We start from the raw sequence: 25,611 nt of genomic DNA on the forward strand, positions 1-25,611 counted from the left end.
GCTTTGACTGTCAAGAAAGAGGTCATCTGGAGTCTACCATGACCTCCCTTATGCTCTTTATGACTTGTTTTCCTTCCTACACTAACTAGGTATTCCTGGGGGAGTGTGTAGGGAGACAGTGCAACCCCAAATATTTCCTTCATGGTCCCATATATTGTTTACAGTCAGTAAGCAACAAGAATAAAACTTCATTGATGTCTTGTCTTTCTTTTTGGTTTGTTTAATTTGTTCCTTAGTCACTGGATTACTTTGCCTTCCTTTTACTGTCTCAGCTCCTCCTAATTTTCCTGACAGTGTTTTTAGAAAGACACCTCTGAAGATGGATTACCATCTTTCCCAATCCTTATCATTTTGAAAATCAGCAGAATTTCAAATCATAGGCATTCAAATGCCTAAATCAAGGATGAAATGTAAAAATTGTTTGTTTGTTTTTTCTCACTGCATAAACTCAGCAGAATCAAGAATAAATTTTTCAGCTGGCCTGATGCTGCCTTACTGCATGAGGCATGAAACTGGTAACAGCTTTGTAAGCACTCAGTCGCAAGCCAATTGCACCAGTTTACCTGTCAGGATACAAAGATCATGTCCACCAGACCATTCTAAATGAAAGGATTCCTAAGGAGTTACTTGGGGCTACATATTCAAAGTCAGAGTCTGGAGGTGGCTGCTCACATCCCACTCCTCGGGGAGAGGAAGACTTCTCACATCCCTCTAATGGGGGACATGATGAAGCGTTTTCAGAAGTTGTGTCATTATGCAGAATTTCAAATCCCAGGTGCCTTGTGGGATATATTTCTAAACCAAATGTGTTTGTTGTTGGTGGTAGGTGGTTGGTTTGGTTTGGTTTGGTTGGTTGGTTGTTTTTGTCACAGACCTGAATATTCTGTAAGAGGAGATATTCTGGAGTTAACTGTAACTGAAATAGAGAAAAATAAAGGAGAATCTCAAATGCCAAAAGATTTACTCAGGCCTGATAATGAACAGCACAAAGAACTTAGCTTTCGAATAACTCAGAAGAAGCCAGACAGTTAAAAAGCAGCACCTATTTAAAGTTCTTACTCAATTTCTAAACTTACTGACTCAGGATAAGTAAAACAAACAAACAAAAAAAAAACCTCCACAAGCATTTTTATTAGACTCAAGTTCTCCTTGGGCTGATATTTGTAAAATTGCTTCATTAGTGAATATACTTTGATCACCCATCTTTTTGCCAGAAATGCTGTTTTGGGGAATTTTAGGAAAGGATCTCAAATTAAAGATGAATATAGTAGCTCTTACTTGTGGAAGGAATTGGTCTGACAGTGCCTTCTATTAAACTGTACTATAAACAAGGCAATGGTTTGATGCCATACTGCTGCTAAATGTTTATAGTACTTCTCACATTGTGAACACCTCAAGTTCAGATCTTCCATAAACAGAAACTCCGATAGTGTCTTGCTTAAAAAGATAATCATAGCATGCAACAAATGGCTGTATTAAACTGCATTAAAAGGCTTTTCTGAACACATTGTTTGCATTCTTCAGCCTTGCTGTGGCCGCTAGAACCTTTACATAGATGTCCTTAAATCCAATAATAGAATAAAGTAGAAATTTTACTACAGACCTCAACACAATGAACACAACTTGCATAGCATAAGCAGCTTACACGTTTATTAAAATTGACTAAAAATTGTCACAGAAAGCAGTTGTGGATCTTGCTATTAGAGACAGAAATGTAAAGATCTTTAGAAATATTATTATATTTCTAATATTATATGTGCACTCAAGCTTCAGCAACACTTGCATTAATTTTAAGCAAACTGTTTCAACTACTGCCTGGAATCAGTCTCACGGCAGCAGCATGGAGTTCCATGAAGGCTGATTTACTTTGCCCTGCTGAAGTGTACAGTGCAGGTATAACTTTTCTGAAATTTTGGATACATGACTAAAAACAATATTATATGCGTGTGTTTATATGCTACTATGTGTACAGCATTATGGTTAAATGTCAGAAAAGTTGCACAGAGTTAGAATTTTGAATAAGAAGTCTTGCCTCAAAAGTGCATTTCCATAGAGAGAAATTATTTTTATTTTTTTGTTTCTTTGTGGTAAAGTTTTACAAGCTGCAACAACGAAAGTTCAGCACATAAGGAAATGCAAGAACGCTACCAACACACAAGTGTGTTAATGTAGGGTGTAGTGTTGCTGCTACTATTTGTTTTCTATCCAATAAAAAGGTCACTTCAGAATGGTGATGCAATGCAGTAATATTATTTAAAGCATAAAAAAAATTCACCAAGGATATGTCATAACTCGATAAATTTAGGGATATCTGAACACTGAATCATTTGCATAGCACATTTTAAACTTCGATTTTAGAATCACTTTGGGCAGTAACTAGCTGGGAGCAATGTTACTTTGTGTGTAATTCTCAGAAAAAAAAATGCTGAACTCAGTCATTAATAGAGCTACAAAAAAAACAGCTGCCTTGTTGGTTTTTTTAGTATTTTCACAGTAGATTTTCCAAAAGCGTTGACAGTACAGGACTGAATGGCAACATTAATATCATATTACTGTAAATTTTAACTGATACTATAGAGGACTCTTAAGTGATGGCAATTGTACAAGAAGTACTGATAGTTAGTGGTTTTTTTTTTTAAGAATATAATTAACACACAACAAAAATGTGCTGAGATTAGACCCAAATTGAAAGGGTTTGAAAGGGCAGGAAAACACAAACAAAGGATTTACACCACACTGCTGTGTAGTTTGAATATTTTGCTGTTCAGAGAAAAAAAAATAAAAAAAAAAAAAAAGAGAAAACACCACACCATTCTCAATGATGTCAACTATTTACCAGGCGAACTGAAGAATACTGCATTTGGGAAAATTTGTCAGGGATAAAAACTGGACCTACCAAAATCTAGGATTAACTAATAAAAATAAATAAATGGTTTGCTGGAACAAATAACATGATGCTATATTATGGAAACCCATATATTTTCCATTCTTAGTATTTGCTGGTATTTTCTAATGCTGGTTTAATAGAACAAATACACTTCAGAACTTCTCAAAGTGCTAATGCGGAGAAAACACCATCAGCAGAAACAGCCTTTCTACTCTTCAGTAACTTTCTTTTACTTTTTCTTTTACTTTTACTTGGTGACTACTAAGATTTTAAAGAGCTGACACATTGCTAGGCATGTTTTTAGCAGCCAGAAACAACAGCATGGAACTGAGACACTAACAGGTAAAAACAGAAAAAGAAATCATTATCATGCGATTATAGACCAAAAGCTCACATTACTGACAGACAAATTATGCCCATGTATTTCTTCTCCTGCTTTCCTCCTGTGTTCATCAGAGCAACCACAACACTAGAAAAAAATAATAATAGTTCTCATTAACATAAGATATCCTTGCTCCTGATAACATTTATTCCGTCATCTTTGATCCCTATTGTGCTATGTCATTTCTCTATTTATATTAGATACTCTAATAGAAGAAGTTTCTCCTTTATGTTTGCAGAATGTCCAGTAAAGGCTAGGGGAAGGGGAAGGTAAATTCTTTAAAACAAAAACATTAACATAGCTGGTATCTCCATTATTTGGTCACAAGAAAAGAAGGAAATCTTCCAAATGAGTCTTCCATCTATTATTCCTAACCATACTAGTTTCCAAATACAAAACAAAGCCCATTTATGTTTTTCTGTTAACTCTCTTTTTACCACTGCTTGAATTAATAGGTATATAGTAGTAATATAACACTGGTTACTCTGCAGCTGTGATATTGAGAGAGAAAACAGGAAAAGGTGTGGATTTGTCTGTAAAATAAATAAATAAATAAATAAAAACTCCTTTTGGTTTCTTTTACTAGAGAGAAACTTACAACTAAACAGAGAACTGATGGCTCCAAAATTGTCAGTCTCTCTGTCAACCATAGCAACTTCTCAAGCTATGGAACAATTTTCTTTGGAACACGTAAGTAAACTTTGATGTCCTTCTCTGAGTATTCCCTAAATCATTGATATCCTCCTTCATTGGACCTGACTCTGCACAGAATACCTTTTCTTTCAGAACAGTAACCTGCAGTTTTCCTAGACAATATCTTCCTTTGAAGCTGAGTTACAGGATAGAGCCATGCAAATGTCATCCCAAAATAATGCTTTCCATCCAGGGACAAGCACAAGCATGCTGTACACAAGCTTGGAGCTTCTCAAGGTCATTTCTGATCACAGGTATTACTATGTAATTATGACACCTTTCCATCCTTACTTTTTTAACACTTATTAGTTATAGTTGAATAAATGTTCACTATTCGTGCATATACTATCAGATCTTTCTTCTTTATTTAATTTTATTTGTAATCTAGCATTAGATAAGAGGATTTAAGTTATGATATTACTACTAAAGAATTTGATAGGTCAGAAGGGACACAGCTCAAAGTTTAACTTTTACATCTTTGCTTTGGTTTGTAAGCCTCACAGTTTGAAACATTTTCTTTTCCTTCCTGACAGACAAACTTGATCTGACATTTACATAACATGATTAACTTGGAACTCTTTGTTGCCATTTTTACAAGGTCACTTTTAGAGTATACCCATACTTTTCTTTAGAACAAACTGCAAGCAGGAGGATGGATATCATATAGTATCTCAAACAAATTAAAAGCATAAAAAGTATAGTTAGAAATACTATGAGAACATTTTCACAACCAGGAGAGAAACCTTGCATGAGAGGTTCTGAGATATGTTAGTGTGTAAAGACGGAAGTTAGAGGGGAAAAAAAAATGCTACACTTTTCTTTGCTTTATTTATTACAGTTTTGAATCCTCTAGTTAATAATATTCGATTTTCTTTCTCTCTCCTCCCTACACTCCCTCCTCCCTTTCATCCCCTTCAACTAGATTCAGGCTGCCTGATCAAAACAAATTACAGGACAGCCTTATAAATTAGTTACAGTAGACTAATGTCTAATGGTGACATGTCTGTTTTGCCATGGTGATGCTCATCCTCTAGAGGTAATGTCACCTAGGTTGTCAGACAAGCAACAGCATTTTCATAAATAATCCATGTGATGCTAATACAGGATGATTTGTGATGCCTTATAAAAAGTTTGGTTGAGTTTGATTGAGTTTCTCTCAAGGTACTGTACAGTTAACACTGTGACCTGATCTGACTTGACTGACTGATTTCTGAAAAGGCTACTCTAAAATATTGGTGTGTAACGTGAAGGCACTATGTCAACCAGACACAGCTATGAAGATAATACACAGAAGACCGTAATATTTGGCATGTATCTCTGATTAGATCAAAAATTCACAAATGCATTAAAATACTTATAGAGCAAAAAAAAAAAAAAATCTGACATTTTTCAAGCATAGATTGACTAGGTGAGAAGAGAAAACAAAGGGAGTTGAATCTCTTCCCCCCAATTACCATGGCCTAATACAGTTTGCATGCTTCATCTCACATGACACTGACTTGTCATTCAACTGCACAGACCTTCTCTCACTCTTCCTGCCCAACCAGATCATGGTTTATCTGGCCCCAGTTTTACCTTTTAAAAATGCAAACATCCAAGCTGGTATATAAACATCAGCTAAAGCTACAGAGAAAAAAAAATCCATTATGGTTAATCTAATGAGGTTATATACCTTATTTGTAGAATAGCACCTCCTTTTCAACTAAAAAGGGCAAAAGTACAAATACACGACTGTAATGTAAATGAGTCCCTAACTGCAGTTTACAAATAAGAGATACTCATAGTAATATTTGAAAAATGTCAGGATGTCAGAATGTTCCACCAGAGACGCTGAACTGGAAACCACCATCAAACTACCCATGTTTCCATGCAATGGGTTTTAGTTCTACTGGATGATTGGCTACTTCTAGTTAAGGGCAGCCTGGACTTTTCACATGTGCTGCATTTACCTCTCTTGTTTGTTTAACAGGGCATGTTCTGCCATGTCTTGGCACACATCCTGGGAAATTACACCGGCCTCATGCAGAGCTGACCAAACCTGTGAAAACAATGTTGTTCTTGTTTTGAAGAGAGTATTAACCATAAATGTGGTGTTTCTGCAGCACTTTTGAGTATGACTGAGGTGTGTTATGGTTTGACGTAACAAATGTAAAGACACTCACTAGGTCTTTAAAAGCCATGACATATTTTCTTGAGGGTCAGAGTGAATGTGTGCATGTGCATGTGAAAATGGAGACACAAACTGAGAGGAAAGAAAGAAAGAACGCAGGAAGATAGAGGACTTGAGAACAGAAAGCTCTGCTTAAGAGGAAGAACTTAGTATGGATCAGTTTTACCAAGAAATGCAAACCTCACTTGTCAGATTTCCTATATTCTTTGTTTTTCACAAAATAGTTTATGATGCAAATACTATAGTACTCACATATAGAAATCAAAGGGCTTATTGAAAAAAAAAAATAAATTAAAAAAAAAAGGAAAGAAAAGAAAAAACTCCTCCAGCAAATATGCTCCAGCATACCGCTCACTCTCTGATCAAAGGCAAAAATATAATGCCAAAATAAGACAATAATTCAATACTGAGATCAAGCTATAGAATAACATCCAAGGATGCAAGGATCAGCACAGCTGTCTATTTAATATGAAGAGAAAGAGAGTTTTGATATTGTTTCAATTTGATCTCTTGGGCATGCAGCTTCCCATGTTAGTAGCATACTCAAGTTCCAGTGCTTCAGCCATGTAATTGCAATTGTTCCCTTTTAGCTCTTACACTCTGCACTAAGCTGACAGTTTTATCAACTGACAAGCATTCCTGGAGAAATGGAGACTCTCCAAACTGGAACACCTTTGGTAATGTGTTGGTGACATTTCTTCTCTGAAAACACCAGTGCCTTTTAGAGTCTATGATATTTTTCTCCCAAATGTTTCTGCAGAGCTTTGTGGAAACAAATGAAGCCACCTTGGCAAATAAAGTGGATTCCAGTTTTCAAAATTTTGGCTCCATCATGCCTCCCTTATGACATTATTAAGGTGCTCCAAGAGTGCTTACACTTCATAAGGCAATTCACAGGTGAAATCAAAGCAGTTCTTCCTCAAACCTGAAGGGTCACTGCAAATAGACAACATCCACCTCAAAATTAGACTATTAGACTGCTTGACTTCTGGTAAGTTATCCCAAAGGATGAATAAAGACACCTACACAGGCTGTTAAGCATCCTGTACCTCCAGTCATCAGTGCGTATCTTCAGATTTCATTTAGGACATGTTTACAGCCATAGTGGGAGAGGTCCACGATATACAGGTTGCTCAGGACAGTTTTTAGCATGTCAGGAAGCTTTTCTTTCACAGAAGCACAGAACGGCTGCAGAGGAGTTTAGAGCAGCACTCCTTGGTTTAAGCAACATCTGATACTGTCCCTGCTCATTCCTCTAAAGCCACTTATTCTCGGATGACACACTGGCACAACAGAAAAACAGCTGCCAAAGTTTCCTATTTGCCCTCTGTGGTCATGCAGGCTTTAGTTCTTTTATTCGTTGGGCTGTTTCACAGCTGTAGACCTCAGTTCTTTTAGAGGTTTTGAGATACCAGCTACAAGAGATTGACTGATTTTTCATTAACTGCACATTTGTAATAATGACTTCTCTCTCGAACTCACAATTTGGTACAGCCTGTAACTGCTTCTCCAAACATCATTCCCAGCTGGATGTTTGTGGTTTAAGACATTTCAACAAGCACACTGCTGTAGTCCTTTATTCATAAGAGGTTTATTAATATGAAGACCTCGTGAAACTGAAATCCTAGTTTGAACTGCTTGAAGAGAAATATTATGCACTAATTAAAGGCATTTTTGAAACTAGATGTGCCCATGTGCCCTCCCTGTTCTAGTACAGGTATCTGACTACTACAAGGAAAACAGTTGTCCAACAAATGTCCCATTCTATGATCTTTCAAATGATATCCACCTCTAGGGCAACTACAATGCAAATGTTGAATAACCTGGAAAGATCTCACGTTCCACGTACACTGTCAGACCTCTGACTGTCCCACCTCTGCCCACAGCAGAGAACCAACCCTACTTCAGCTCCTCCCCTGTGACCATAAGTCCCAGCTTTAACTATGCTGTAGGTGTGCTTTGGAGCTCCATCACAGCCCCACCTCTGTCTGGCCACAGGTGCCACTGACTCAAACCCTGACACATGGACTGACTTCCTGGCTTGACCTTGGACCTGCCTCATCACCATGGAAGATCTGGACTCTGTGCTGCCCCAGCTGCCCCCCAGCCTGCCCTCCTCCCTGGCTGGCATGGTGGAAGAGGCCTTGGCTCATGAGGTCCCTACCCACATGCATGGGGACCCCACCACCACTCCCAGCCCCTGGCCACAGGCTCCCACAGGGCGCAGACACAGAGATTTTAATTTCAATGGAACATTTTGGATCATCTACAGTAGCTGATCTTTAATAGTCACCAGTGTAAGTCTTATACTATAAGCTCTTTTGAATTATTTGGAAACCCAACCAAATATCAAAGCAACAATTTAAGACTATGATGAAAGTACAAAGGTGTTGCCTACACAGTCATTGTGGCATATATGCCATGAAGCTGAATCAGTAAACTCTGTCTCCCAAAAACAGAACATTAGTTAACTTCTAGAGAAAGAACTGGAGCTCTAGTTAGAAAGGATTTGGGGGATGCAAATCTCAGGGTAGGCTTATTTTCCTGGCAGTAATATACCATAGCTGCTTAGGACCGGAAACTGGAAAGTAAGCAAGCACTTTTTCTACAGCAGAAAAAAATATGTACCAATATCTGTAACCAAACAACACAGCAACATAGGCAGCAGGGATACATCAGTGATTAACAGGCAGCATCAACTGCTCTTCTCTAATCATTGGCATTGGTAATGGACTTTCTCCCTTATCACTTTTTTTTTTAAAAAAAAAAAAAGTCAGATATTAATCATGTTTTCAATGGAATTGTTCAACAGTTCTCCTGCCCTTCATTAGCACCTCTTGATGAGATGCATATTTGCATGTCTCAGTATTAGCTCTACCCTGCCAAATACATCAAGCTTCTATTCTTCCTCGACATAATTTAAATGCATGCTAAAGAGCTACTGATATCTTTAAAAAATAGCTTCAAAAAAGCCCTTCTTGACAACTAATGAAGTGTGCTAGAGAGAAGCAAAATGGGATTTTTCTGCATGGCATATGTATGATATATCCACAGATTGCCTCAGATCTTCTTTTTTCCATATCTGGATTGCTTTGGATGGGATACTGTTTTCCGATAGATACTTTTTTTCAGGCCTTTTCAGGCTGCATTGAATATAAAGGTCCAAGGCACACGAATTATCCAAGAAGTTTATGTCTTTGGAGGAAACACAGAATATAATTAAGCAACAGTTTTCTCAGGAAGAGAATACTGTCCATGTTTCACAGGAAATTCCAATTCGGTAAATTTTATTTTAATTACCTGGTTTCATTTTTTTATGTGAAATGACAGCTGTTCTACAACAAGGAAAGGAACGTAGAGACGATCCAACAAAGAGAGTTGGCTAAGACAAAACTGCTCAGTTCGGGGAAGAATATAAAGAATCATGTCTTTAGCAGATCAGTGCTTCAGGAAGCACTGCAGCTAAAATTTCTGAATATTCCCATTCAATTCTGGGATCAGAGACACCCGTCCCTGCATTTTACTGATATTTAGGTGTGAAGATGAATGACTTGTTCTCTTCCTACTCTAGAAGTGAAACCCCTCTTTATCAGTAGTCCTGGATTTTCAAAACACTTTTCTAAGTGGTTCTAAGTGGCTGGCAATGCCAACTTTATGATCATTTTTAAAACTATCAAGCTACACTGCATCTTTTTGTAAGAAATCAAATCAAAATTGAAGAGACATACTGTATTTATTATTTACTTCCTGAGAGGAAAAGAGTTTGATAAATATAAAGGAAATAAACACTAATTTTTCTTAAATGACATTTTAACCAATCAGAATGCATCCCCTGAATATGGGTTATGACTAGGTAAAATTGCTCCAGGCTTCAGTGTTATTGTCATTTGAGAAAGCAAACAATAGAAGCCTATTTTCAGTCTGTTGTGATCCAGTGGTTGTTTCAACGATGTAACCATATCTTCTATATTCATGAACGAAGATAACTACAGAACATTCCTAATCCTTTAGTGAGAAATATAATATTGCAGTCTCCCTCCCTGTTTTTGTTCATCCCTGCACAAACGCACCTACCCCTCAACTATTAGAAGTACAGTCTTGTTATGTTCCTTTTGCATTACAGATGCATTAGAGCTCTGCTTAGGCTTCATAATTGAGTTATAGCAGTCATCCACATATTAGATTCTACGCTGAGCTTTGGCAAGACTAAATAATAGATTGAAAAATACAATTATTGCTTACCTACAGAATTCCTTTCCTTGGAAGGTAAAGCATATATATCAGAAAAGTTTTTTTTTTTCTTTTTTTTTTCCCTTTTCCCCAGGCCTATTCAATAAATGAACGTTACACCAGGATTCTTACACAGAGTATCTTTGAAATGGGTTTTGTATTGATTTTTGTAACTACCCTGTTAGATGACGTTATCCCTTAGTGTGTCATGTTTAGATGGGTCTGCCCGAAGCAGGTCACTGAGGTGATAACTGTCATTTGGAGGGACAGAAAAGCAATCATAGCTTTTTCATTACTTACTGTTTTCCCCCTGCAAGTGTGGGATCATTTGACATATTATGGCTTCTGTGATTTAAGCTGCATTCTGAAATTAAGTGCTAGAATATCAAGCTGTGGGTTTAGAAAAATAAACTTCATGTCAGAGGAACCACATGCCCTCTAGGTCATAACTATGATCCAGAAGAAGTAAGAGTCTTCAGCAAAAAGAAAAGGAAAAGAAAAGGGAAAAGAAAAGGAAAAAGGAGAGAAGGAAAAGAAAGAAAAAGAAAAAGAAAAAGAAAAAGAAAAAGAAAAAGAAAAAGAAAAAGAAAAAGAAAAAGAAAAAGAAAAAAAGAAAAAGAAAAAGAAAAAGAAAAAGAAAAAGAAAAAGAAAAAGAAAAAGAAAAAGAAAAAGAAAAAGAAAAAGAAAAAGAAAAAGAAAAAGAAAAAGAAAAAGAAAAAAAGAAAAAGAAAAAGAAAAAGAAAAAGAAAAAGAAAAAGAAAAAGAAAAAGAAAAAGAAAAAGAAAAAGAAAAATAAAAAGAAAAAGAAAAGGGAAAAGGAAAGGAAAAAGGAGAGAAGGAAAAGAAAAAGAAAAAGAAAAAGAAAAAGAAAAAGAAAAAGAAAAAGAAAAAGAAAAAGAAAAAGAAAAAGAGAAAGAAAAAGAAAAAGAGAAAGAAAAAGAGAAAGAAAAAGAAAAAGAAAAAGAAAAAGAAAAAGAAAAAGAAAAAGAAAAAGAAAAAGAAAAAGAAAAAGAAAAAGAAAAAGAAAAAGAAAGAAAAAGAAAAGGAAAAGGAAAAAGGAAAAGGAAAAGGAAAAGGAAAAGGAAAAGGAAAAGGAAAAGAAAAAGAAAAAGAAAAAGAAAAAGAAAAAGAGAAAGAAAAAGAAAAAGAAAAAGAAAAAGAAAAAGAAAAAGAAAAAGAAAAAGAAAAAGAGAAAGAAAAAGAAAAAGAGAAAGAAAAAGAGAAAGAGAAAGAAAAAGAGAAAGAAAAAGAAAAAGAGAAAGAAAAAGAAAAAGAAAAAGAAAAAGAAAAAGAAAAAGAAAAAGAAAAAGAAAAAGAAAAAGAAAAAGAAAAGGAAAAGGAAAAAGAAAAAGGAACAAATATGTTTTGTAAGAGGCAATAGGATCCAAAATCGTTAAAATAATTGCTGTGTGGACTGTGCTTCCTGTAGTAAATGAACAAAATTATATGCGATTTATAACCCGAATCTCTTAATTTTCCAAGCTAAAACAAAAACATTGTGAGAACATGACCAGATTTTTAAATAAAACTCAAGCCAGTTGAACACTAGGTTACAAAAAGAAGCCAAAGAACTTGCTTTACCAGCCTTCAAAAAAACTACTGTACTTCCATATGACAGAGTCTGCAAAGCTTTTCTGAGTATGACCAGCTGTCTAGGAAAATCTAAGGTGAGTTTTAAACCAATCTAAACTCACTGTAAAACAAATCTATATTAATGCATAGACAGAAAATGCAGAATATGGTAGATATTAACTTATTCTGATACAGAGCAAGGATACTTACTATACTTAGACTGAACTTTTGTAATTTTTAAAAATTGATCAGATAAATTCAAAATCATGTTTGTACATGAATTACATGAATAAATTAATCCTCTATTCCAGATAAATTTTTATATACAATTTTTACAACATGGCATATTTTTAAAAACAAGGCATAAAACCAATTTATCCCTCCCCCAATTAATCTTGTAATTTTCAATGTAAGAAAAAAAAAAAAAAAAAAAGATTCTTCTTTTCTGATCAAAAACACATTTAATTCACAAGCCAGATCATATACATTACATGAAACTTATTTTTACTATTCTCAGCCTATACTTGTCTGAAAACTCCTCCTACTACAATACTTTATTACAGAAATGTTTATATATTATATGGTCACTGGGTAGACTGCACAAACAATCCTGGAAGCAAGGACTAGAAGGCAGTGCTGCAAAATATCCCACATATACACCAACTTGCAGAATTTGCTCTGATGTATTTTCTCACTCTTTAAACCTGTGAGCATTGAAGGTTTTGACATACTGAGAAACAGTTTCCGCCCAAGGCAAGGATTGTAGTCTGGTGTAGTCTGGTACCCTCTAGGAGCAGAATGTCTTGACCTAAACAACTTTAGGCTGAAGAATCTAGGCCACACCCAAGCTGTGTGAAGGTTTTAACCATGAAGTTATGCTCTTCTACTATGTTTCAAAGAGTAAGTGTAATCTATTTCTCCAGAAAAAAAAAAAAAAAAAAAAAAAAAAAAAAAAAAAAACCTTATAATTCTCTTTTATGATTCCAGAGTAGACGAGGTCCCTAGACTCTGGAGAGAGAAACACATATGCTTATGCTCAAGCTTGTCTGTCTAGGCTAGTTCTTAGTAGCTATTACATTAGTAGTCAATTTGAATCTCGTGCTGAAATATTTAAATTGCCCTACTAACCATGGGAACCACAAATCACTAACTAAAATGCTAAATACTACCAGACAGGGATAAACTCTTCAACAGGTTAAGAGCAAGATTAGTAAATCACACCACCATCCCTCTACCCTTTCACTTTCCCCAAAGTAAGCTAAAAAACTAACATAGAAACAAATTATTTTTTAAAAAAAAGTAGACAATTATCACATTCATCAGTACTGAAGTGGATATGGATATTTTCTTCCTAAACACAAAAGTTCAAAAACTGAAAGCCATAAAGCATTCAGTTAGTCTTCATCTATTTTAAAATGCCCCACAACAGATTTACTATCTAGCAGCTAAAAATAAATGTTTTAATAGGTGTTATTTTACGTGTAGGTTTTGTAAGTGATGTTTCTATAACATTCCTATCTCATTTAGTTAGAAAAAAACTTACCATAAGTAAAATCAAAGATTTTCCAAATATGTTCAAAGTACTCTGCTTACTTGGTGCTAATTAAACGTGACTTGACAGTTGAAAATGGCCATAAAATATAAGGTGATCAAGTTACATATTTCTCTTTTTGTTGGATACTTGACTGTTTAAATAACTACAGTATATAAAATCAAAATAATGGATGCTTCCTGAATTGAAAAGTGACAATTTCACAGATCTCATAACCAAACATATTGAGAAAGAAATTGGTGGAATTAATAGTGAATGCTACCAGTCAATGTATTCAGTAATTCATAAGAACATAAAACTGATGAAGTTTATAGATGACACAGAGATTGGTGGACTCAAAAATAATGGTGAGAACAGGTCTCTTATTCATAGAACTCCAGATCACATGGCATCATGGGTATACTCAAGTAATGTGCATTTTAATATATATTTGATACAGTCAGTATTCAGCCAGAGGCATGTTTTGAGAAAGTGCAAACCCAGGTTTCTGATGGAATGCTAGTCACACTCTTATTAATTATGATTCTTTTTTCATTCATATGACAGCTTAAAATTTAACTATTTATGATTTAAAAGAATTTTTGAATTTCTTTTTCATATTTACAACAAAAAAATCACCAACAAATATTCAAAAACAGTTGTTTTCATTTAGTGTTTTTATTATTATTATTATTTTATTTGGTATTGATATGCCAAGTCTTATGTTTTCTGGTTGTCATAAAATTCAAACTGCTGGTACACATTTTTTCCTTGGAAACAAACAAAATCATTTTAACATTGATTAGTGCACTCATTCTCCAAGATTCTAGAGGAGTTCTGATAATCTAAGCTTTTTCAAATTATTTAAATAAACCCTACTAGAAATATCCAATGTTAACTATCAGGAATTAATAAAAGATGCATACTATTCTTTTCAACATTAATATGCTTCCTACAAAGGGGAAGTAATAGAGTATTGTGAAGGAAACTTTATTGTTCCTACAGAAAGCTATAACTGTGGGTTAACTGTCAAGGAAGTATGACAATACTATCCTTTTCTCACTGACATTATATTGTGAAAACACAGAATATTAAATCAGGATACTATCAGTTATTCTTCCTTACTTAAATTCAAGCTACAAAAGGTAGTGAAAATTGAGTGAAATTGACACTTTCGAACTTCTCAAATCTCTTTCATAATAAAATGAGTCACTCTTTAATTTTATTTTTATTATTATTATTATTATTATTATTATTATTATTATTATTATTATTATTATTATTATTATTATTCACACTTTCCTTTCTACCTTATTGGGTCATAGACTTGCCAAATGACTTTACATTGTATCATCTTACATATGCATTATTGCCTATCATGTCAACTTTCAGAGATATAATTCCAAAAATGTATTAAGGTTATTTAAAATCCATGCATATAATTCCAATATAGAAACACTATAAGAATCCATTGTAAAAAAATCCATTCAACCACAATGTATTTATAACTTCTCACAGACTATTAATATGCATCATCCCAACAAAGACTCTCATTGTTCCAAACTGAAAATGGAAGAACTGAGTGAAGCTGGGAGGATTCTTGATCCACAGGCTTCTGTTATTCATTCTTAAGCTAGCATGGCTTATTTTTCGTGGATATACTTATTTACTTTGTCTTCTTTCAGGAACGTAAAAGGAGTTTAAAGTAGCTTTAGCTGGGCCGCGAGATTGGGTTAATAAGATTATAACAAATCTTTTCAATTCTTCAGTCGTCTTGCCTTAGGTTTGACTATGTGGTCTGAGGAAGCCTTTGAGCCTCTGCTGGAACAACTTTCACATTTCTCAATACGCAAACTTCTTTTTTAACTGCAAGCTTCATTAACAGAAGCCAACATTTAGACGGCCATTGTGTATTCACCATAAAATTATTGCAGCTACTTTGCAAGTCTACTCTTCAGCATGACATATACTGACCAGATGACCCCATTATCTCTAACTGGGTCAAGAAAGAGGCCAGACAGGAAGCATCAGCACAATGTGCTCACATATTTCTAGATGTTCCATAAGCTGAAATGGTGCTACTTCTGGGAGCCTTGGGCAAAGGTTAAGCCATGCATTTCTTCTTCCTCACATCCACACAGTGTCTGGCTTACTACCTAATTTGACATAGTGCCAACCATGTCCCATGCTTTTCCCACTCCCTGTCAGAAAATTCTATAATTTTTAACAAAGCATCTGCCCTTTTTAAACATAAACAGACCTTTAAAAAAAAATGAAATATTTCAAGGAAATTCAGTACCTTTACATCATGTTCACCTGACACTGCCGAAGAGCCAAAACTACCCAATAACCCATAAAGAAAAAAAATATTATAGAGGCCTCTTCACTTTCTAAAGAATACCTCTCTATAATACAGAGACATGTAATTTCTATAAGGTCTTCTGTAAGATATTTATTTTATTCTCTCTACACTTTTATTGACAAGACTTTCGACAGAGGGTTCTGATTTAATGCATGACTTTTTGTAATTAAAATGTTACATTTTAGAAAAAAAAAGTAAATAAATAGATTTTCTATAAATAAATGGCATTCTATGCACTTAATAGAAAGGCAAGAAATTAAATTGCCAGCAAGTCAGTACCAGCCATTCCAAACATTGATTTACACATCTGTTCTTAGCCAATGTTAGTTTTGTCAATAGTTGTGATCCATAATACCAATTTCTAAACACTATAACTGTTTGTAAACACAAGATACCTTTTTTTTTTTTTTTAATGGCCTAAGTGGAGGGAAGGATCTGGGGAACTTCAGATCATGAAGTACAGTAGTAAAACTGTAAAAACTGTAAAAAAAAAAAAAAAAAAAAAAAAAAAAAAAAAAACAGACACAAAAACATATAATTCAGCAAGGAAGAAATAAACTGGAATTCACAGAGAAGGTCTGTGCTTACAGTTTATTTATGATCTCTGTAGGACTGAAGGAGAATATTAATGAGCACGATCTGTTTGACATAATATATTTGGACTTTTAAAAAGTTATCTGCCACATCCGTTGTGATAGGCTACAAAATAAATTACAATTCCAAGAGAAAAGACAAACACCTATTTGTATAAAATGAAACAAAGAGGTAGGATAAATAGTGACTCTGTAGAGGTAGGTCAGCAGCAGAGTCTTGTAGGAACCTGTAGTAGCATCTGCAGTGTTCAAAATATGCTGATGTTACTAAGTTATTCAAGGAAATTCCTAGTTAGCCATTAAATGTTAACCGCTATTAAGAGGAAAATAGAGAATCAAATAGAACATATTAAAATTTCATTATCCTCTGACTACAGGTGCAGTTCTGGTCCCATAATGGGTAAAACAGCACGAGAAAAGGTACAGAGATGTGTGGCACAGTGTCTGCACAAAGAACAGTTAAAGAGAGAATAAGTTCTACCACCTGGAATAAAGATAAGAAAGAGCTTTAAATAGATTTATGAGAAAGTGATATAAAAACAAAAGTGGCTCTGGGTGAATCAAAATCATGAAATGGCAGGCTAAAAAGAGGAAGTATTTTTTCACATAATGAACACAAAAAGGAAAAGCAATGACTCCCAGCTATGTTTATCGAAGAAAAATCAGAAAGATACTGCCTCTGACTCACCAAGTCCACATATTGCTGGCAGTCAGAAGGGTACACAGGGAATTATCACTGTATGCTTCCCTAGGCATCTGCTGCTAGTCACCAATGAAGAAAGGAAACTGGGATAAGATGGACTCTTTCATCTGATCTAGCATGGCAGAACTAATGTTTTTATTCAGGAGCCCCTGGCATTACAGAGGCAGAACAATGTCAAATAGCTGATTAGCAGTATCTTGCAACAGGGAAAAACAGATGTTCTTAAACTAAATTGCTTTATTTGGAATGCATACAGGACTGCAGCAGAAGTTCCCACAGAGATCCTGCAAACGGTCCAAACTCAGTGCTTCCACCACAACTCTGTGTCCATCTTGGGAGGGGGGAAAGTCAGGATGAGGGAGGGCTGGAGGGGTTATCACATATCTTTTTGATATACCCATCCATACTCACTGTAAGAGCACCTATTTTAAAAGCAAACCAACCATACAATCCTGGTATTATTTGCTTTTTCTTCTAATTTACTGACACCAAAAACCACAAGCTTTTTGAGATCAAGTCTGTCTAAAACTTTATAAATGAGAAACAGACAAATGTCAATGTCCACCTCTGTTGCTTTACTGGCTTCAGTTATGTCCTTCATTTATGGTTTTCATAATTGTAAAAATACTGCTATCCTGCAGAAAAAGCCTCTCACAATCAGATTCAATACAGATCTCCCCCTAGTTATGAAGAAGAGATTGTCAGTCAGGAAGAACTAAAAGGAGACAGAAGGAGCATAATGACTTTAAAAAACTTTTAAATATAACTTGGATCTCCAGAGCTAGTATTCTATAATCATAAGGTTTTGCTCACTGCCAGGCATCATCAGAGATCAAAAATGAAGTCTTTGGGGAGGTTGGTACTCCCATATTTTTGGTTTTCTCTTAATTGCAACTTAGCTCTGAATTTCTTTGGTATTTTTACATTATCACTATAATGTTTTATTACCATTAAATGGCATGTTCACTTTCAGGTGTAATTGACATTTTCTTGTGTGGTAATGTAGGGTCTGGTTATAGGACTTTAGCTAAGAGCCACAGTTTGTAATTCATAGAGTACTTTGAGATTTGCAAAAAGAGTCTCATAAATCAATTTAAAGAATAATAATGGAAGGCAATGGAATTAAGTTATTTACATTACATTTACACTCACTTTCACTTCAACTGACTTTTCCATGACATATAAATATGAAGTTCTACAGAAGAGGAAGATCTTTCATTGCTTCAGCAAGTAACTGACTGGTATTACAAGCAAAACTAAATATTCCTTATAGAGATTGTGCTAGATAGTGAGCTCTAATCATCTATCTTCTTTGTTGCATTTAGGCATAATCAAGTGGAATAGGAAAGGAAGCGTGCTGCATGGGAGTTGTACAAGATGCACTATAATGTAAAGATTACCTCTCAGAGGTCTCCATTGTACAACGTTGAACGCAGTGACTGCTGAAGCTCATTATTGTCATGTTCTGTCCGGTTTTGCAATAGTCTCCACAAGACAACTCCTTAAACCAGGAATCACAAAATCATCACACAGAAAAATATCTGTGTCCAAGAGACATTACCATCTCATGGTCAGATACTGAAATGAATAAAGCTTATAAAATACTGTTTCTTTTTCTAGTATTCCAGTTCTGTTCCATTGACTAAAAAGAAAAATAGAGATTTAGGCCTGCCCCATCATTTCCTTCTGCTATTATAGCTATCATTGGTCCACAGTGGATGAAGCTGTTTTTGTCTGAAGAGAAGAGAGACCGCAATTCTCCTTGGAACTCAGGAGCAGGGGAATGAGAGGTTTATTCTTTCTCTTGCACTTATGTAAGAATTAGGGAAAACTATACCCAAAGGTGTCAGCAATGTACAAAATCCCATATTGGTTTAATTTTGAGATTCAAAACCTTCTTTTAACAGAAATAAAACTAAAGCATTCTTCACACTTCACAACAACATGTTGGGAGCGTAGATGGTCCATTTTTAAAGTTAAGAAACATGTAGCCAATGATCTTTTCATCATTAACATGAGTAAAACTTGCTGTTTGCACTTCTACATGACCACTAGCTCTGAATTTTAGAGGCCTGATACTTTCCTGAATCACAGAGCTGGAATGTTGGAATAGAGGGTTACAAGCTTTACAGGAGAGACATGCAGGGAAGGAAGGGGCCAAGGAAGAGGGGGGTGGGTTGCCCTCTATGTTAAGAAATGGATAGATTGTGAAGAGTTCCCTCTAAGAAACAGCCAAGAGCAGGTTGAAAGACTGTGGGTAAAAATTAAGGACTGGACAGACAAAGGACACCTTGTGGTTGGAGTCTGCTACAGGTCACCCGATCAAGAGGAGCCTGTTAATGAGGCCTTCTTGCTCCAACTACAGGAAGTATCACATTCACAGGCTCTCATCTTCCTGGGGGATTTCAACCACCTGGATGTTTGCTGGGAAAGCCACTGAGGACAACTTCCTCGTCCAGGTATTAGACAAACCAAACAGAAGTGTTACTGGACCTGGTGCTCACCAATGCAGAAGAGCTCATAGAAGAGGTTAAGACTGGAGGAAGCCTGGGTTGCAGCAACCATGCCCTGGTTGAGTTTGTGATCTCAATGGATATGGGCCTGGCTAAGAGCATAGTCAGGACCCTGAACTTCAGAAGAGACAACTTCCATCCGTTCAAAGAATTAGTGGATCAGATCCCATGGGACACAATCCTTAGGGACAGAGGATCTGATCAGAGCTGGCAACTCTGAGGGTAGGAAACCAGCATGGTTGAACAAGGACCTGCTGGTTAAACAAGAAGGAAATGCACACATGGTAGAAACAGGACCATGTGCCTGAGAAGAGTACAGAAATGCTGTCCAGATGTTCAGGGATGGAATCAGGAAAGCCAAGGCTATGACAGAACTAAACTTAGTAGGGGATGCAAAGAATAACAAGAAGGGGTTCTACAGGTACATTGGCCACAAAAGAAAGACTAAGGAGAGTGCATAACCTGTGTCAAATGAAGACGGGGAATTGGTAACAACAGATGTGGAGAAGGCAGAGGTACTTAACAACTTCTTTACCTCAGTTTTCACTAGTGGCTTCCCACATCTCTTGAGTCCACGAACCTCTAGGTGGGGGCTGGGAGAGCAGAGTCCCTCCCACTGTAAGCAAAGAGCAAGTTCAAGACCACATTATGCAACTTAACAAGTACGAGTCTATTGGCCCTGATGACTTGCATCCCAGGGTCCTGAGGGAACTGGCTGATGTAGTTGCCAAACCTCTCTCCATCAAATTTGAAAAATCATGGCAGTCAGGAAAATCCCCGGTGACTGGAAAAAGGAAAACATCACTCCAATTTTTAAAAAGGCTAGAAAGGAAGACCTGGGGAACTGCAGACTGGTGAATCTCACCTCTTTGCCTGGCAAGATCATGGAATGAATCCTCCTTCAGGCAATGTTAAGGCACATGCAGGACAAGGAGGTGACCCAGAACAGCCAGCATGGCTTCACCAATGACAAAAAATGCTTGACCGATCTGGTGGCCTTCTTTGATGGAGTGACGACACCAGTTGACAAGGGAAGACCAACTGATGTCATCTACTTGAACTTCTGTAAGGCTTATGACACAATCCCACATGACAACCTAATCTCTAAATTGGAAAGATTTGAACGGTGGACCACCCTGTGAATAAGGAATTGGCTCAATGGACACTCCCAGAGAGTAGGGGTCAATGGTTCTATGTCCACGTGGAAGCTGGTGACGAGCAGTGTCCCTCAGGGGACTGTCTTGGGACTGGTGCTTTTCAATATCTTCATCAATGATGTAGACAATGGGATTGAGTGCACCCTCAGAAAGTTTGCCAATGACACCAAGCTGAAGGTGGTGTCAACAGAAGGAAGAGATGTCATTCAAAGGGACCTGGACAGGGTGGAAAAGTGGGCATGTGTGAACTGCATGAGGTTCAACAAGTCCAAGCGTGAGGTGCTGCACCTGGATTGGGGCAATCCCAGACCGGAGTACAGACTAGGAGAAGAACTCATTGAGAGCAACCCTGAGGAGGACTTGGGGGTTCTGGTGGATGAAAGGCTCAACATGAGCAAGAAGTGCACTCCTGCAGCCCAGAAAGCCAACTGCATCCTGGGGTGTATCAAAAGAGGTGTGACCAGCAGGTCAAGGGAGGTGATTGTACCCCTCTACTCTGCCCTTAGAAGGTCCCACCTGGAGTACTGTGTCCAGGTTTGTGGCCCACAGCACAAGAAAGATGTGGACCTGTTAGAGTCCAGAGGAGGGCTACAAAGATGATCAAGGGGCTGGAGCACCTCTCCTATGAAGAAAGGCTGAGAGAGCTGGGGCTGTTCTTCCTGAAGAAGAGAAAGCTCCAGGGAGCTCCAGGTGGTCACTTCCACCTTTCAGTACTTGAAGGGGTCTTATAAAAAAGATGGAGAAGGACTCTTTACTCAGGTAGATAAAGATAGGACAAGGGGAGATGGACTTAAACTACAAGAGGATAGAATTAGCCTAGACATTAGGAGGAAATTCTTCACTGTAAGGGTAGTGAGGCACTGGAACAGGTTGCCAAGAGAAGTTGCAGATGCCCCATCCCTGGAGGTGGACAAGGCCAGGCTGGATGGGGCCTTGGTCAACCTGATCTAGTGTGTGGCACCCCTGCCTATGGCAGAGGGGTTGGAGTTAGATGATCTTTAAGGACCCTTCCAACCCAAGCCATTCTATGATATGATTCTACGATTCTGTAGTACAAATGGCTGTTTATCAACAAATTCTTTACCAGAAGAGCAATATTTCCTGCTTATCATGCAGTTAGCTCCGTTCTTCTCTATAAATGAAAATAATACAGTGCTTTGGTAACCAACAGAACACAGTACTATACATAAGACATCTACAACTTGTTTTGTTTTGTTCAGAAATAAACTTGATATCTTTTAAGGTAAAATAATTCTGAATAATTAATAGGTTTTATACATCAGATGCAGTATGTGAATTGCTTACATGCCAAAATGGGCAACATTTGACAACAGTTATTATTTGCAGTAAATAATCCAACACTTTGAACAACCAGTGTTATTATGGTTTAGGATAAACTCTTGCCACATCTTAATAATATTTTGTACTGTCTGCATGTTTTTATCTTATCAATTAACAACTCTGGCATTCACTTCATTGAGACTGACTTTCCCTAAATGTACAAAAATACCTAGGTACCTAGAGTATCTAGTTGCTATACAACATATACACCTGCCTTTGTTTATTCATAGCCTCAGAATCAATTTTAACTTATTATCCACTTTTATGCAGTACATAACAATTGTATTTTTACTGTACCCTACTCAGTGCATTTGCTTTATTACTCATTCCTATACTGCAGTTTCTTTTCATTATATAGTAGGCATTTGAGTTATGAAAAACCACTGCTTGCTTTATTCTTTCCCTAAAGTGGATTCACAGAAATTACATAAATTGCCTTATATTATTCTTCATTATCTTTAGCAATACAGTTTCCTACTAACCCACTTCATGGATCACTGCAAATGCAGAGGACAGGTGGAATGTCCAAAGGACAATGAAATATCCATATTTCCATAGGTGAAAATTCATTCAGTCTACTCTGTGTTCAATTCAGTTTTCCTTTACTTCTGATCATACTTCAGATAAAGAGAAAAAGTGATTGTCTCTTTGAAACAGACCCTATGTGTGGAATGCTATCATGTATCGAAAATATTATAGGAAGATTCTTAGTGATGAGATTGTTTCACAGTATGCCTTCAGCTTAGTACAAAACAAGACTAGTTTCAGTGGTGGTTTTTTTGTTTGGTTGGTTGGTTGGTTGGGTTGGGTTTTTTTTGTTGTTGTTTGTTTGTTTTTGGTTGGTTTTTTTTTTTTTTCATACCAGGCAGCATTATTTCAGTAATGCATTAGGCTAGATGTTCTACAAATAACGGTAATTGCAATTATGATCACGTTAGGTGAAAGCTACCAATTACCAGCTTTTCTGATTATAACCACTGACCATGTTCTCCAGCTTTCTGCTCACGTGTTTTCAGGTTGTATTTATCTCACGTAAGAGTCCTAATTTCCCAACCAAATTCTTCTCCAAAGACCTTCTGGGTACTAGAAATGACATTACACTTATGAAAATGTGAATGGTGTAAAATATCAGCTAGCTCAGCAAACCATTCTGTGAACAACTTTTTGTTTTATTTGTAGGGGATATCTGTAGACAGAAATACAGAAATAGAATGGAGACAAGCAGGGCATTAGTGACTAAATGACTCTGCCCTATAGAAATTAGATCTTAGAACTGTTCAGAATATTTTTAATAGAAATTCATGTCAGAGTTACAGAGTGACTCTCCCCTGAATAGTGAGAGCCAAGGACACTGTTATCCAATGCTCAGGAGAGGCCTATGTAAGAACCAGTCCCGTAGCATAGCTCCTTGCGTGCAGCCAATAGATACCGCATTTTGTACAACAGTGAACAAAGGAGAGACCAGAAACCTTGCTGTGTCTAGCATATGCTTTCTTAGCCATGGTGACAATGTGCCATGCAGCATGGTACCCAGGAGCCACTGGAGAAACTGTCCTTTCGTTGTTAGACTCTTGGACCCAGATGAAGCTGCAGGAGGATGCAGCTCTGCAAGTCTCGAGCTACAGGGAGTGCCTGGAACCTCTTGCTGAGCCTGGATCACATGGTTTTCTAGCCTGCAGGAGGTGTGCAGTTGTTAAGGAGCTGTGCTGCCAAGTGAAAGAGTTGCAGGCAAAGTGACAAGATAGACCAATGGGATGAGAAAGAGATCAACTCAATGTTCTCTGAGACCCAAGAGCTTCACGAGCCTGAGTCTTCAATTGTAGCAGAGAAGCAAGAAGAGCCTGTCCCCATGAAGTTGGAAAGTGGAAACTTTTCATCATGACAAAATGGGGAAACTGATGACTTCTCACACTAGGAGGAAGGCTCCTGCTTTACCTGAAGGCTTGCAGTTACACAATAGGTTTAGTGTCCTTATAGCTGGGAGTGTTATTAAATGGAACATCTTTGGCAGCTGAGCCTGATCTACTCAGGACCACTAGGAGGAAGTGGTGAATGATACTGGCAGCAGACTCCCAACTGTGGGGAACAGAAAGCCCCATCTGTTAACCAGAGCTGCCTTCTAGGGAGATGTGCTGCTTGTGGGGGCCTTGCATTCACTATGTTGTGGAGAGGCTACAAAAGATCACCTGGCCCTCTGACAAGTACCCTTGCTGTTCTTCCATGTAGGCACCAATCATAATGTTAAGGGTGACTTGGAAAGTCAAGTGTGACTACATGACTCTGGTGGTCAAGAGCACAGAGGCCCAAGCTGTGTTCTCCTCAATCCTGCCAATGCAAGGGGTAGTCTGCCTAGAACTGGATGGGTCCTATGACCATGGGACACCCTTCAAAGGTCAACAACTGCTTGATATAGACAGGATCCACCTGACTGAGTGGGGCTAAAGTATGCTTGCCAACTGGCTGGACAACCTGTGAGGAGAGCTTTAAACTAGAAATGACGGAGAAGAGATTCCTCAACAAAAAAGTGAGGTAGCTGTGGATGGAGTAGACAAGCCAAGGGCTGGATATGATGGAACTGAAAGACAGCAGTCTTCAAAACAAGGACAAAGTGAAATCAAGTATACTCGTAAAAAGGAAAAAGCTCATGGAACAAATTTATGGTGAAAACTCTCAAGCCTATTCTGCGGAATAAGCACACTTGGATGCCTCTCTGAACTGCCTGTACACAAATCATAGAATCATAGAATCATGGATTCATTAAGGTTGGAAAAGACCTCCAAGATCATCTGGTCCAACAATCCCCTTACTACCACTATCACACACTAAATCTCATCCCCAAGTACCACATCCAACCTTTCCTTAAACACCCCTCTGGTTTGGGGTGGTTTGCAGTGAAAACTGCCCTCAAGTAGGTAGAGTGAAAATCTGAATCTTTGTCTCACACATCCCAGGTCAGCCTGTTAAGATACATCAGATTGTCTTGAAAGTTTTACTGTTGTTTTTTCACTTCACAACTGTGCTACTTTTCCAGCAATTGCTTCAGGGTAATAATTTTGAAACATCAAAACTTAATGCAAACTGAATCACTGTGTCTTGCACAATAAGATGAGCACCACATCACTTTAGAATCTGCACCATTACAGATCAGAGTTATGCCTTGTAATTTTTCCTCTTTCCTTTTTAATACTGGTACCACATCAACATTTCTTGACCTTCTTACTAATTTTTCTGCTAAGGTAATTTTTCTACTGTTTTTCCTCTTTCCCTTATGTAACAGTCATCCTACCCATTGTTCTTTATGTTGTCCTCAGTCATTTCAAGAAAATTGCCCGTGAGAGACCATCCAAAGCATTCATTCTACTTAAAGGTTAACTAAGAAAAAACTACTATTACTACCATAGTCTGACTAAAAATGCTAAAGCATATTTGTCACTGCATATTTCATAATATGAGTGCCTTGTAATTAGGGGGCAAGG

The 25,611-nt window shown here is 37.0% G+C and overlaps 1 long non-coding RNA gene across 1 annotated transcript in view; it reads right to left on the bottom strand.

Annotated features, from left to right (window-relative positions):
- Positions 1-3,281: 3,281 nt before the first annotated feature.
- The window catches only part of LOC121066582, a 34,749-nt gene continuing 12,419 nt past the window's right edge, over positions 3,282-25,611 (bottom strand). The window contains exons 2-3 of the long non-coding RNA XR_005817847.1: positions 5,912-6,000; positions 3,282-3,356 (exon numbers count right to left, since the gene is read on the bottom strand). This is a non-coding gene — a long non-coding RNA (uncharacterized LOC121066582). The remainder of the gene's footprint in view (positions 3,357-5,911; positions 6,001-25,611) is intronic.

The sequence above is a fragment of the Cygnus olor genome, chromosome 2, assembly GCF_009769625.2.
Source record: "Cygnus olor isolate bCygOlo1 chromosome 2, bCygOlo1.pri.v2, whole genome shotgun sequence".
Lineage (NCBI taxonomy): Eukaryota > Metazoa > Chordata > Aves > Anseriformes > Anatidae > Cygnus > Cygnus olor.